General features: G+C 45.9%; 1 protein-coding gene and 1 non-coding gene across 2 annotated transcripts in view; one reads left to right on the plus strand and one right to left on the minus strand.

Annotated features, from left to right (window-relative positions):
• Positions 1–204: 204 nt before the first annotated feature.
• Positions 205–14,744, minus strand: part of LOC141409988 (uncharacterized) — a 47,198-nt gene continuing 32,658 nt past the window's right edge. The window contains exons 8-10 of the mRNA XM_074036534.1: positions 6,780–6,995; positions 4,531–5,484; positions 205–2,442 (exon numbers count right to left, since the gene is read on the minus strand). The gene's annotated coding sequence lies outside the window, so the exon portion shown is untranslated. The remainder of the gene's footprint in view (positions 2,443–4,530; positions 5,485–6,779; positions 6,996–14,744) is intronic.
• TRNAC-GCA (transfer RNA cysteine (anticodon GCA)) lies at positions 8,181–8,252 on the plus strand. Its single transcript has one exon. It is a non-coding gene; the product is annotated as a tRNA-Cys (tRNA).

The following is a 14,744-nucleotide window of genomic DNA, read 5'->3' on the forward strand; positions in this document are numbered from 1 at the left end:
TGTGGTCAAGTATACAGATTCTGATTTGTTAGGTGTGAGAAGTTTCATTTTTCTTTCATTTCATCCTCCCACATCACAGAAACACCAGATGATCTCCTGGGCCGCAAAATTCAGCAACCACTTATGAAGCAGATTCGCCACATACCAGTTATTAATCTGCAGTTTGTACCACTTGCTCGAGTCCAGTGACACAGAACACTTATATAGCAAGTTAAGCAAAGCAACTTTATTCCTTACAGGCAGGCAAGGGACAACAGAAGCCTGGGATTTAGGGTGAGCTGGTTCCCCAAGGCTCAGGAAGCTGTCCAGGGCAGATGGAGTCCACCTGTGTGTCCCACTTCACACTGCAGCTGAGGGACCCTGAACACCCTCTGCTCTCAGTTTTATACCCCAAGGGCAGTTTGGATCATTGGGCTAAAGCATAGCAGGACATCCTGTCCTAGGTGTGATGGGAACAGAGTCCAGGTTTAGGACAGTCCCTCCTCATCTCAGGACAACACACCCAGCACATTCTCTAGTTATTCTGAGAACTACAACCAAGAAAAGAGGGAAGCACTGGGTTGGTCAAGGCCATCCGGGGACTTGTCCTGCTGGGTCATTTAAAAAGCTTTTCTAGGATAATGTTGGCTTTCCAAGTGTTTTTCCAAGCTGATGTCTTTCCCATTGAGAGAAGAAGCTGTAGGCCTGTGGACCGCCAGGTGGGAGGAGGTTGGGGTTTAGAGGAAAGAGGAGAGCAGGAATGGGTTGTTTGCAGTGGGGCTGTTCCCATGGACTAACCAAGAAGAAATCGGGGTGCTGATGGGGCCACACAGGTGCTTATCAGAAACAGTTATAACAAGTGAGGGGTGTAACTGAAGGTAGTGCCTTGCACTGCAGGCCAAGCGGTCTCTGGTTCAAATCCATGTGGCTCCCACCCCCCTTCAGTTTTCTACTTACTGAACAAAAGCCTTTTCACCTCTGGGGTCTATTATACTGGAATCTTCCTGCAAGGAGAGAAGAGAGAATAGACGGCATAGAGCTTTGCCAGGAAGCCTCTCCAGTTTCTTGTAGGTCCCAGTGAACTTCTCCAGGTGACTCTGTCCCCTCATTAACCCTTATCCTCAGAGCCTTGAAATGGGCCCAATTGTCCCACAGAACTGATGTTTATGGTTTCTCTTGAATAAACCTAGAAATTGACCCTCTCAGTCTTGAAACCCAAGGAGAAATTTACATTTGTGTTATCTGAATTCCTTTCTGAGGAAACCAACCAGCAATCCTCCCAGAGAGTATCAAGAAACTGAAATTTACCAGATCCCCACATGTGGAAAGTGAGAGGCCAGACCCCTCACCCATCATGATTGCCTAGGTGACCACCTACTGCCTGTTGGCCCAACTCCTCTTCCTTGCCCCTCCCTAATCCGTTTTCCCACATGTAGTTACATTTCTTCCCTGCTATGTAAACCCCTAATTTTAGTCAGTCAATGACGATGGATTTGAGACTGATCTGTTCACCCTGTCTGTAGCACCTGGATAAAGCCTTATTCCCTGGCAATACTCATCTCAGTGACTGGCTTTTTGTGAGATGAGCAGCAAGACCTAGATGGAACCCCTGGTGTTTCCGTAACAGCCTTGCAACTTGCACTTTCCCTGTGGGAATGCTCATCTCCACCACACAGGGCCATCCCCTGGAGGCGCAGGTAGTGATTTGACTCCTCTGGAATCCTCACCCCCAGGGACTGTATAGCATAGGGCCTTGCCTGGAGCAGATCCCATGGTTGCAGCTGCTCCCCGCTGAGCTGCTCTGGTAGGGTCTGTACAGACTGAAGGAACTAACGGAAGAGTGGTGAGGAGGGCTCCTAAGTGGCAAAATGACTGCCAGGGAAGTGGCTGTTACAGGCAGGGGTTTGTAAGCTTTCAGTCAGGAGGCCCCACATTATGCCCTGGGGCTACTTCCCTGCCCCTTGTGTTTATGAAGCCCCAGTATCTGCTTCATAAACACCAGATGTGCATGTAGGGGCATCTGTTTCCCACCTGAGCAGAGGCTCCCAGTGCCCACTGGGGTGAGTGAGCTGCAGCGTCTTCTCAGGGAGGTGAACAAGGTGAACCGCTTTAACACTGACCGTTGGAATCTGGGAGAAAGACTGAAAGAAGCAGTGGTTTCCCGTGTCTGAGTGAGTGCTCAATTATTCCTTGTGGCAGTATCCTGCGGATGACTGGTTGTTGCTTGCGGGCTTTCTTATTTCAAGTCAATAAAACCACATCCTTACCAACAGGGAGACATCTATTCAATTCGCTTCTGCCAGCGGTATCAGACTTCCACATGTGGGTTCGCTGCCTCGTTTTGTATTACTTGAAATTCTTATTTGGGACTCGGGAGACCTCTCTTGCCCAGCATGCCCTGCTGGGCTGACTCCATTCGGTCTCTCCATAGAGTTAAAAGCAACAACAGCTAAAAGCAAAGATCTGAAACAAACAAAAAATAACTAATTTTTAAACAAAGAAAAAAAAGCAAAGATCTGAACCCAATTCTGCTTAATCCCTAGCAGATTTTTTCTCCCTAAACAAGAGTATAATAGTCCATAATAATTGTAGCTGCAATCTGCTTACTCCCATAAAACATTAGCCTAAGAGACAAACACTGCCGCTTTCTAAGGTGCAAGTCAATTTCTTTTCAAGTTTTGAAGAGTGCGGAAGTTGGAGCCTCATGTAGGAAGCCTGACCTTGCTCTTGCAGAGCTACAGGCAGGAGCCGTGCAGACAGAAGGAGCCTCAGCAGAGGCCAGCATCAAGTGTGTGCCCTGGAGTGCCTGGGGACGGGGAGCCTGGGGCGTGGAGCAGGGAAGGTGGGGCAGAGAGTAGCAGGGGAACAGGATGCTAAAGATGGAAGGGCTTTATAGTCACCACACAGAATTTGGTTCCATGCAATGCAGCTCAGAGCTACCCTCCGTCCTTTTTCAGCTCTCCAGACTTCTTTTTCCCCTATGCCCTCTGCATCCAGGTCTCTCATTGGGCTCCACAACAGCACTCTGGCTGTGTACCCTTCCCTCCTCCCCACTTCACCTCCAGGCCACCTACCCTCTAGGTCCCCTCCAGGAATGGGAGCCCCATTAGACTAACACCTCCAGCCCCCATAAGCAGCTCAGGAGAGGGATGGGCCTGCGGGGCTGGACAGCCCTGAGTGTACCTGACTCTCCAGAGACCGCGGGCCAGGCAGAGGCCATGTCTGCTCTATGCCAGGATCTCTGATTTGGGCTGGCGGGAAAACAGTGCATAGCCCCCAGGATGACTGCCCTTCTCCTTTGGAGGAGCACTGGGCAATTTAATTAACTCTTACTTTTTTGAGGGCCCAAGACATAAAAGCTTCTTTTTGGGGTAACCCATGAATCTCTGGGAAGCTGCATTCATCTGGACTTTCCATTGAGACATGAGATTTGAACGATGGTGTGGGACGAGGGCCCATGTGGGGAGGAGGAAGAAGTGGGAGCTTGGGATGAGGCACGCATCCAGGCTGAAGTAGGCTTCATTAAGGTTCCACACTGCACACAGGTGACCCTTGAGCAATGAGGGAGTTAGGGGTGTTGACACCACACCCCGCGCCCCACCAACTTGCAGTCAGAAATGCGGATATAACTTTTGACTCCCCTGAAACGTAACTACTAATAGGCTACTGTTGACTGGAAGCCTTTCTGATAACGAACAGTCAATGAACACATTTTGTATGTTCGATGTGTTGTATACTGTATTCTTACAATAAAGAAAGCTAGAGAAAAGAAAATATTAAGAAAATCATAAGGAAGGGAAAATTTATTTCCTATAGAACAAGTGGAAGTGAAGTGGATCATCATAGAGGTCCTAATCTTTGTCATCTTCACAGAGCAGGCTGAAGAGGAGGAGGAAGAGGAGGGGTTGGACTTGCTGTCTCGGGGGCAGCAAAGACAGAAGACAATCTGTCTGTTAAGTGGACCCACAGTTCAAGCCTGTGTTGTTCAAAGTCAACTGTAGTTTTACTTACAGACTTTACAGATTCAGGACCAGGCTTCCTGGGTCAAAGTAATGAGAAGTGCAGAACCATCTTTGCTGACTAAACCCAAGCCCAGCTGAGGGGCGCTTGGACTGGAAGCAAGGCCTCTTGGTCTGCACTCAGCTACTGCGCTCTGGCACTGGCACCTGGGCTGGCTGAGCAGTATCTCTGACTCTGGGAGCTGAGTCCCATCCTCTTGTTGCCTGCAGCTCTTTCTTCACACCCAGAGTGGCTTTGGTTTACTAACGGGTCTGCTTCCCTGCTAAGAGGACACCTTGCTTCCCTTTCAGTCACCTCTTCCAGCCGTTTCGGCCAGCCCTCCTCAGCCTGAAGTCTTCAGCTCCTTGGAGGGCAGGTGGATAGAGAAGCTAGAACCACTTTCTCAGATCTCACTTGGGCTCTTCTGGTACCTGGGGAGCTACTGTAATTTGAAAATCAGCTCACCCTCTGGGTGTGTCTCTCTGCAGAAGGTGCGTGCTCTAAGAGGCGGTTTGTGCATGTGTTGCTGAAGGGGACTTAGGAAGTGCTTACCTTTATTCGAGATGATGGGGAATCTTTCAGAACAGATATGACCACTGGGAACAGTGACCTACTAAGCTGATGGTTATGGAAAGCTGGGGTTGCCTAGAAACATATATAAAAGGGAAAGGTACTGTGACTTGGTGTTTGTTCCTCCCAGCAGGACCTGAATAATCCCTGGAGAGGGGTCTCTGCTGTTGGGCAGGCAGAGGCCAGGACGCTCTGGCCCAGTGCAGCAAACTCTCCACCCTAACATTAGCCTTGCTGCAGACCCCCCTGCCTGTTCTGATGTGGGAAGGAGTCCTGATTACTGAGTGTGAATAGTCCTCTAACTGGGAAGATCTAGAGTTGTGAAATAATGTTCATTTTTTGAAACTGTGGCTTTGTGTGAAATTCAAACATTGCAGAAAGGTGAGACCTAAACATGGTGCTTACGCTGAGACTCTGCTTGGGGGGCCCACCTGAGCAGCCAGCCAGCCCCCACCCTGATGATATTGCCACTGGGTTACAAGGCATGGAGTGTCTCAGGCTCATCACAGGTAGGGGTGTGCAGTGAGAATAAAACAGGAGTCATGGGCTTTTCATGGAGATCCAGAAATAATCAGACAGCTGAGGCCTTTGAAGCCTCAAAAGGACTGTGACTTTTGACATCACCAACAAAGCTTTAGGACTCAGGCCTAGGTCACCCCTTCTTTACCAGAGTTCATTGATAGCCAACCTGATCAATGGCTGTTCTTCTATAAACACCTGTACCATATTACTCGTAGTTTCCGATCACTAATCACTCAACATACTCATATCTTTTATGGCCATTCTTTGCGGGTCTTTTCATCTTCCCCCTCTGCTGTCAGCTCCTCTTCTCTTTCTTGGCATCTGTTATGTTAACCATCTTGAAAAGAGAGAATCTGATTGGTCATTATCCCTGTGTGGGCAGAACTGCAGGTCACTGGTTCACTTGTATATTAGCTGGGAAGAGAGGAAAACATCAAAGAAACTAATTAATACTCTGAGAAAAATATGAAAAAATATTTCATCTGTTAAACAAGGCACATAAAAGGGTCAATTATAGAACAGATAACTTAGAAATTAAGAAAAAAGGGGCCGGGCGCGGTGGCTCAAGCCTGTAATCCCAGCACTTTGGGAGGCCGAGGCGGGTGGATCACGAGGTCAGGAGATCGAGACTATCCTGGCTAACATGGTGAAACCCCGTCTCTACTAAAAATACAAAAAACTAGCCGGGCATGGTGGCGGGCGCCTGTAGTCTCAGCTACTCGGGAGGCTGAGGCGGGAGAATGGCGTGAACCCGGGAGGCGGAGTTTGCAGTGAGCCGAGATCACGCCACTGCACTCCAGCCTGGGCGACACAGCGAGACTCCGTCTCAAAAAAAAAAAAAAAAAAGAAATTAAGAAAAAAGGATAGAAGATATAAAAATTAAATAGAAAATTTTAAAAATAAAGCTGAGGCAGTTTCCCAGAAAGTAAAATAAAACAAAAAGACAAAGGAAAAGATAGTAAGAGAGATAAAAATAAGAAAGTTAGAGGTTAAAACCAAGATGTATAAAAACCAACTAAATAGGCTTGGCGCAGTGGCTCACACCTATAATCCCAGCACTTTGGGAGACCCAGGTAGGAGGATCACTTGAGGCCAAGAGTTGAAGACCAGCCTGGACAACATGGTGAGATCCCTGTTTCTACCAAAAAAAAAAAAAAAAAAAATCAGCTGGTCACCGTGGGGTGTGTCAGTAAGCCTAGCCATTCAGGAGGCTAAGGTGGGAGGATCACTTGAGGTCAGGGGTTTAAGGTTATGGTGAGCAAGACACTGTCTCAAAACAAAAAAAACTAATAAAAGTCCCAGAAAGAGAACATGATGGAAAGGACATTATACAAGAACATTACTCATAATGAAAGGACTTGGCTATGCATTAGAAAAGATTCTCCAAATGCCCAACAAAATGAATAAAAAAAATCTTCATCAAGTATATCATAGTGTGATTACAGAATACCAGGACAAAAGGGAAGATCTTCAAAACTTAAAGAGTAAAAGAAACAGGTGATACACAAAAGATAGAGGATCACAATGGCACTTGACTTTTCTATAGCAATACTAGACACTAGAAGACAACAGAAACAATCCTTCACAATATGCAGGATTATAAGTTGAACCTAGAAATCTGTGTCTGTCCAGACTGCTAATCAAGTGTGTAGGTGGAATTATGGACATTTTGAGGCATGCAAGGTCTTAAAAAATTCACCTCTACTCACCATTCCCAGAAAACAACTGCAGGACATCCTCTGCCAAAGTGAGGAAGGAAATTAAGAGACATTGAAGACGTGGCAATCCAGGACAAAGGGACTTGCACACAGGAGACAGAGATGGAAAGGATGCCCTGGTAAGGGTGGAGGAAGTCCCAGGGCATGGGCTGAGCAGCAGACTTTCCAGGGCAACCAGCACAAACAGAGCAGGAAGCCGGAGAGCTACTGGAAAACAAGAAGTGAAAATGTTAATTATCTAACAGCTTTTACAATGTGGTAAATTGATTTGACAGGCATTTCATGGAGCAATGAAAGGCTGTGGAAAATCGTAGATATTCCAAGAAAACCAAGCGGTTGAAAATGTGAGACTATCCGTAACTTGAGGGAAAAAAAAGTTCCATCAGAACTCTTAGTTCAGCTTAGGATTATGTACATTGGCCATAAACACTATTAACTAGTCATAATAATTAAAACATGGAAGATAAAATTGAATAGAAAGTAAATATACAGCATTTTATCTACGAAGTTGATATATGGTAGGTATACTGGAAAACAGAAAAGGGACATGAGTGATAATCCTCACCTACAAAAATAAGTCAGCTAATGATGTCTAAATTTGATTAGACACACCATGCTATGACATACTTATATTACTTAAAATTATAGAGGCAAATAGACTAGAAGAAACAGTCAGAAGGGTGGAGAGTGGCTGCCTCTGGGTGGCAAGAGGAAAATAAAAAGGACTGAGGTTTCTTTTACTATAAGCTTTAAAAGCAATATTTGACTCTCAAAAATAGTTGCACAAGATACTTAGATGAAAACAAAAGTATATGTAAGGTTTAAAATAGCCTTGCACTGGGAATGGGGGTGTAGTTCAGTGTAGAGTTTTCCACACTAGCAGCGGAGATTTCTGGCCAAAACCTGGAGGAGCTGTGTGGTCCTCATGCTATGTTGTCTCCATGATGCTTCCCAGGACTGCTCTCTGATCCATGTCAGGGCCTGGGAACTTCCCCAACTGTTTCATGAACTGGATTTAATGCAAAGATCCCAGACTGAGAGATATCTTTATATGTCAGTATTGCATGTGTCTCAATTTGTGTCTCCAAACTGCTATTTTGTAAACAAGAAGAAATCAGACATGTAGACCTAAAGGCTGTTCCAGCAGTAAACGGGAACACTCCTCCCAGCTGCTCCCGTCACCACAGACTGAGGGAAAGCGGGGAGATGTGCAGGTATGTGAGCAGGGGCTAGGGTTTGGGAATTGGGGATGGACTTTTCTGGGGTGAGTTTGTGGTAAAATCCGTTGCTGGTCTTACTCTCTAAAAGCAAGCGGGAACTTTCAATGTGCTGTAGGACTGCTGGGTGTGATTACCAACATGAAAGGTGCTTATTAGACACTCATGACAAGTAGGGGGTATAGCTCAGGGGTAGAGCATTTGACTGCAGATCAAGAGGTCCCCAGTTCAAATCTGGGTGCCCCCTACTGCACTTTTTCTATTCATACAAGCTGTTCTGTTCTTCACAGAAGCTGTTGGTCATATTCCAGTTTCTTTTCATCCATTCCACCTATGATTTTCCCTGGAACTGGAAGCTACACCTCAGGCCTACCCAACTGCACCCCGGCTGGATAACTTCTCATCTCTTCCAGCACCAGTTCCATGGGTATCCCTCATATTCTTGGTATCCAGCTCCCTGCTCCCCGTATACATGTAATTTCTCCAGCTGTCATGCAGAATGCTTCTGGGTTTTTCCAGGGCAGACCAGAGAGTAGCACTACAGCAGGTTTCCCAGAAACAGACAGGGCATGGTATCCCAAGTTATCACCCTCCTGGCTCCTTCCCACAGCAGCAGTTTGTGCAATGGAGTGGTGGCCAGACCTAGGGAGACACATCACAGCACGCAGCATTCCCATGTAGGGCAGATATTTCCCCCTGGAGAATTGGTTTCTCCCACGCCAGAGCTCACTCACACCCTTGCTTCAACCTTGTAGGCCAAAAGCCTGGCTCAGCTACTCTAACAAGGGAGATAGAGGTTCTGCAGTGCTGCCCCTGCAGACCCAACTCCTGTAGCTCTGCGGCTGCAGTTGAATTTCAGCCCACTCTGTGACTGTGGCCCAAGGCTTGGAGGTAGGGGATTAGACTCAAGTCTGTTCGTATGAGATGATTTGGAATTCCAACTTTGTTCTGTGGGCCACAGGGAGTCCTGTGTGCTGCAATGAAGAACCAGGTCAAGTCCTTTGTCTAAGAAGGTCATTTAGGAGACATTATAGATACTGGTTTGGAGTTTGCCGAAAGACAAGGACAGGAACTGGTGTTATTTTTTGAACACCTACTATGCCCTACTATGTGCTAATATCATGCTAGGCAGTTTATCATCAGTTACCATATTTGTCCACTCTGTCTTCACTGCAGGAAAAAGGAATTCAGGCTGGGAGGTCAGATCAGAATCTGTGGACTGTTTTGGAGACCAGTGGCCAGCTCTTGGGTTAACTCCAAAAAACAATGGGAAATGACTGGGGGTTCTGCAGGCAGCTTCCATCCTTTTCTCCTGTTCATGGCTCCACCCAGGGACAGGCCTGGTGAGCTGCAGAGCTGAGGGAAGGTGTCTAGCTGTGAATCACATCTGGCAGCTTCTAGAAAGTCCTGGAGGGAAGCCATGATTTAATTTTACAAAGCTGAGTGCTCCCACACTGATGAAAGGTATGAACTAGGTAACCTCAGTGTGCCATGGGGGTATAGCTCAGGGCTAGAGCTTTTTGACTGTAGAGCAAGAGGTCCCTGGTTCAAATCCAGGTTCTCACTTCTGTTAAGTTTAATTTTGGTAGAGAACTTTATCCACATACATCTTAGATTGGCATGAGCCACACTGATGTTCCTTCTATCTGTATGGGGTTTGCCTCCTTAATCCATTATAATCATCCAGATCCCCTGAAGGCTGCCTCATCTTGCAATCCCCCACCTCATTAGTACAGTGCACTCAAAGCAGGTCTCAGGAATTGCTCAGTAGATAGCCCTTCTGACCTCCCTAGCCACTCCCTCCATGCTCCTCCCCTCCAGCCTCTCTCTCCATCTTCCATCCCATACTCCCGGTCAAGGAGAAATGGTGCTTGTTTTGGTCCAGAGCCAGCCACAGAGTGCAGAGCTGCATTTCTGAATTCTTAGAATTGGCAGGCTAAGGTTTGAGGGGTAGGGACTTCAGTCTCATGAGGCTGTGCTAACAAGGACAAGTACAACTTGGAGGGGAATGCTAGAGGAGGCTGAGGCTGTCAGGAGAGTCACAGTTGAGTCACAGTCATTTACTCACTAAATGTCACCTATTGAAGAGGCGCCAAGCAGTTTGCCCCGCTCTGGAATTACGAAGATCACATGTTCCTTGCATACATCTGGCAGCAGTGGGAAAACCTCAGAAGTTCCTGTGGGATGTCTGATTTCTATTGCAAGAGGCAGGCCCTCCTGGACACTCGCTGGGGCGTGTGAGTTGAGTGACACTTCGCATAAGTTACTCAACCTCTGCTGGGCCTCAGTTTCTGCATCTGTCAAATGGAAGATAATAATCCTACCACCTCATAGGTTTCCTTGGTGAGGGTTTAAAGCACATAGAACAATGCCTGGCTGTGTCCCGTGGCTCATGCCTGTAATCCCAGCACTTTGGGAGGCCGAGGCAGGCGGATCACCTGAGGCCAGGAGTTTGAGACCAGCCTGGCCAACATGGCGTAACCCCGTCTCTAATAAAAATACAAAAATTAGCCAGGCATGGAGGCAGGTGCCTGTAATAACAGCTACTCAGGAGGCTGAGGCACGAGAATCACTCAAACCCAGGAGGTGGAGGTTGCAGTGAGCCAAGACTGTGCCACAGACTTCCAGTCTGGGTGACAGAGGGAGACTCTGTCTCAAAAACAAAACAAACAAACAAACAAACAACAACACCAAAGAAACAGTCAGGAGTCGGCATGGAGATCTGAAACAGACAGAGATTTTTTAGTCTGCAGTCTAATGCACTAGATCCAAGCCGTTATTTGACATGTCACCCAACAGGTGAATGACCGTATTTTTCTGACTAGTCCCCTCCCTCCCTTCTCCTCCTCTCCATTTTCTTCCCTTTCCCTTTTCCTTACCTCTCCTTTTCTTCTTTCAAGCTGTCTCACTCAGCTCAGGTCCAGCTCAGACTGAAGTACAGTGCCATGATCATAGCTCACTGCAGCCTCCAACTCCTGGGCTCCAGCAATCCTCCCATGTCAGCCTCCTGAATAGCTAGGACTACAGGCATGAGCAACCATGCCCGGCAAATTGTTTTTAATTTTTAATTTTTTATAGAGAAAGAGGTCTCGCTCTGTCACCCATACTAGAGTGCAGTGGTACAGGTCATGGCTTACTGTACCCTCAAACTTTTGGGCTCAAGCAATCCGCCTGCCTCAATCTCCCCAGTAGGTAGGACTACAAGCCAGTGCCACATGTCCAGCTCATTTTTTAATTTTTTAATTCATAGAAGTGGGGTCCTGCTATGTTTCCCAGGCTAATCTAGACCTAGGAAACTCAAGCAATCCTCCATGTCTCAGCTTCCCAAGAGCTGGGATTACAGGCATGAGAAACCATGTCCAGCCATAACTAGTATTTCTTCAGTGTTGAAACCACAGCTGTGACATTGCCATCTTATATAAGCAGGGTTGACCCACCCCACTGAAAATGTGTCTCTCTTTCTGCTGCCTACTCCCCTTCCACCAAGGCCACGGAACCCTCAGCCAGTAACCCTGCAGCCTCCTCTCCCTCATCTTTCTCCCTCTGGGTGAGAACAAAACTCCAGAGAGCTATCAACCTGTACAGAGTCAGCAGTCAACCCCCTCAATTAAATTTCTCAAATATTTAGTGACCAAGAGGCCAGCCTTTGTGGGAGGATAGAGATGAGTGAAATCTAGCACAAATCATCCCTGTTCTCTCTTAGAAGCTCTCGATCTAGTGAGGAAAAGTGATGTCAACAAAAAATGACATTAGCTGCGATAGAAAGCAGTGTGGACTACAGCCGGGACGCCTCCGGATGTGGACTCAGTGACAGCTCTGCAGAGATAGTGAGCATCAGTGAGGTCTTGAAGGTGAGTGTGTGGGAAGGGCGTGCTAGACAGAAAATGCAGAGGAACAAAGATGCAATGTTGTTGGAGTGCTGTCTGGGTCTAAAAGAAAGACCGAGGTGTGTGTGCCTGGGTGTGTGTGCACCCGTGTGTGTTCGTGCCTGCAGGTATGCCTGCTTGCATACGGAGTAGATCGGAAGTGTTTTTGTGATGAGTGTGCAGAGCAGGGGGTGGGAGGACTGTGACTGCAGCCTAAGGCTTGGAAGTGGGTGACTAGACTCAAGACTTTGCACGTGTGAGATGTTTTGGAATTCCAACTGTTCGTTTTTTGAGATGGAGTCTCACTTTGTCACCCAGGGTGGAGTTCACTGGTGCGTTCTCAACTCACTGCAACCTCCACTTCCCGGGTTCAAGGGATTCTCCTGCCTCAGCCTCCTGAGTAGCTGGGATCACAGTCATGTGCCACTATACCCGGCAAATTTTTGTATTTTTAGTAGAGACGGGGTTTCACCGTGTTGGCCAGGTTGGTCTCAAACTCCTGACCTCAGGTGATCTACCCGCCTTGGCCTCCACAGTGCTGGGATTATAGGCGTGAACCACCGTGACTGGCTGGATTCTGAGTTTGTTTTGGGGGCTACAGGAGTCCTGTGCCCTAAAATGAAGCAACCAGGTCAGGTCACTTGTTTCAGGAGGTCATTTCGGAGACATTACAGAGGATGATTTGGAGTCTGCCAAAAGACAAGGACAGGAACTGGTGTTATTTTCTGAACCCCTATTATGTGCTAATATCACACTAGGCAGTTTATCATAAGTTATATTTGTTATAAGAAACTTATCTGTGTTTAAGAGAAGAAACTGAAGCTTACAGAGTTAAATAGCCTGCCCAGTGACACAGAGTAAGGAAAGGAATGTAGAGGAGAAAAAGGGATTCCAGAGAAACTTTCAAGATAAAATATTATAGGACTTGGTGACTGATCAGACGTAAAGGCTGAGGAAAATGTGAGAAAGAAGAGTTGAGAAATAAAAATTTCTTTTTTTCCAGAGAGCAATATAGCAGTAGCTACAGGGGAAAGCGGGCAATCTAACCTAACTTAGGATAGAGACTGAGCATGCTTTGGGTGGGGGAAGGAACGAGATTGAGAAAGAACTCAATTCAGTCATAGAGACCAGAGTACAGATGGGGTGATTTGCTTTGGAAGGAGACAGGAGAATGTCTCCTCTGAGAGAGAAGGGAAAGGACTGAGAACAGAGGAAGAGGGATGTCTGTGGTAGGGTGGGAAGCCGAGGAGCTGAGGTCTGGCGGCTTTGACTCCCTCTGTAAAGCAGAGGGAACGCATCGCAAGGACAGAGCGTGGGGAGACAGCAGTTGCTGATGAGCTGCAGTCTGAGCAGAGGGACTTGGACAGTACAAAGAGGAGCGGTGTCATTTTGTTGGAGCTGGGATTGTGTGCTGCTCCTCTCTGGAGTCCACCTCTCAATGGGCACTGAGAACACTGATGTTCCCAGACACACTTGTCCCTGCCTAGGTCAGCACAAGGAGAGTGCCAATGATTTTACTCTCCAGCTCTTTATGTTTTAATTCTATGCAGATCCTGGCTCAAGGTGTCTAGGTCACTCTCAGGAGTAGACCAGGTTACTGGTTTCCTTGTGTACAGCCCACTTCTACCTTCTGTCAGTCACACATTAACCATCTTTTGGGTGATCCCCTCAGCGGAGGAATCCATTCGCTCAGGGGACTCTTGCAGATTTTTACCAGTTCACTCCAGGCTTGGCTGTGGTGGGAATCTCACCTCTAAACTGTGAGGATCTCTTTCTATAGTGTCCAAAATAAGACCATAAAGGAGATAAAAAGAAACTAGAACTTGCCGGACAAAGGAAATTTAATCAAAAGTGTTACCAGTATGAACATGGCATAGAATCCATTGTTACCAGTATGAACATGGAATATAATCCATTAAATTCTCCACTTAAAACACAAAAAAATTAACTGGATTAAAAAAATTGTATCTTGTTCACGAGAGAGGATACAGAAATGTTAAAAATAAAAGAACAGAAAAAGATATCTGTATCTAAAGCAACTACATATGATGTAGCTATAGTAAGTAATACCAGAGAAAATAGTTTTTGAGGCCCGAAGCATTACCAGGGATAAAGAGAGTAATTTTGTATTGACAGAAAGTTCAATTCACCAAAAACAGCAATTCTAAATTTGGTATACCTAATAACATAGCCTCAAAACATAGTAAGTGAAAATATATGAAACTGAAAGAGAGAAATGGACAAACCTCTGCTGGATCTTTCATGTGAGAGATCTTAAAAACCCTTGTGAATTTGTAAACAAGCCCACATAATATCAAAAGGACACAGACGATTTGGACAACATGACTAACAAAACTGACCTGTTTAACATGTAAAGAATCTTGCACTTATATGCAGAATATGGATTTTTTTCAAAGCGCACGTGGAACACTGACAAATATGAATTGTATACTGAACCACAAAGCCAGTCTTAACAAATTCTAAAGTATTGAAATCATAAAGAGCATGTTTTCTGACCAAAATAAAATTAAGCTAGAAATTAATAACATCAAATAACAAATCCAACAAATATTAGAAAATCTTCATGTTTAGAAACTAAAAATTCTACTTCTAAATAACCCATGGGTCAAATAATAAATCGTAATAGGAATTAGAAAATATTTTGAACTAAATGATGAAAATACTAGATATTGAAATTTATCAGTTGCAGCTCTACAGTACTTAGATGGCAATTTACAGCCTTAATGCATCTCTAGTATTATAGAAAGAAAAGGTTAAAATGAACAAACTAAGCATCTCTCCCAAAAGGCATGAAAGTAGTAGTAAAATGAATCCAAGGAAAAAATAAGGGAGAAAGTAATACATTAATTAAT

The sequence above is a fragment of the Macaca fascicularis genome, chromosome 3, assembly GCF_037993035.2.
Source record: "Macaca fascicularis isolate 582-1 chromosome 3, T2T-MFA8v1.1".
Lineage (NCBI taxonomy): Eukaryota > Metazoa > Chordata > Mammalia > Primates > Cercopithecidae > Macaca > Macaca fascicularis.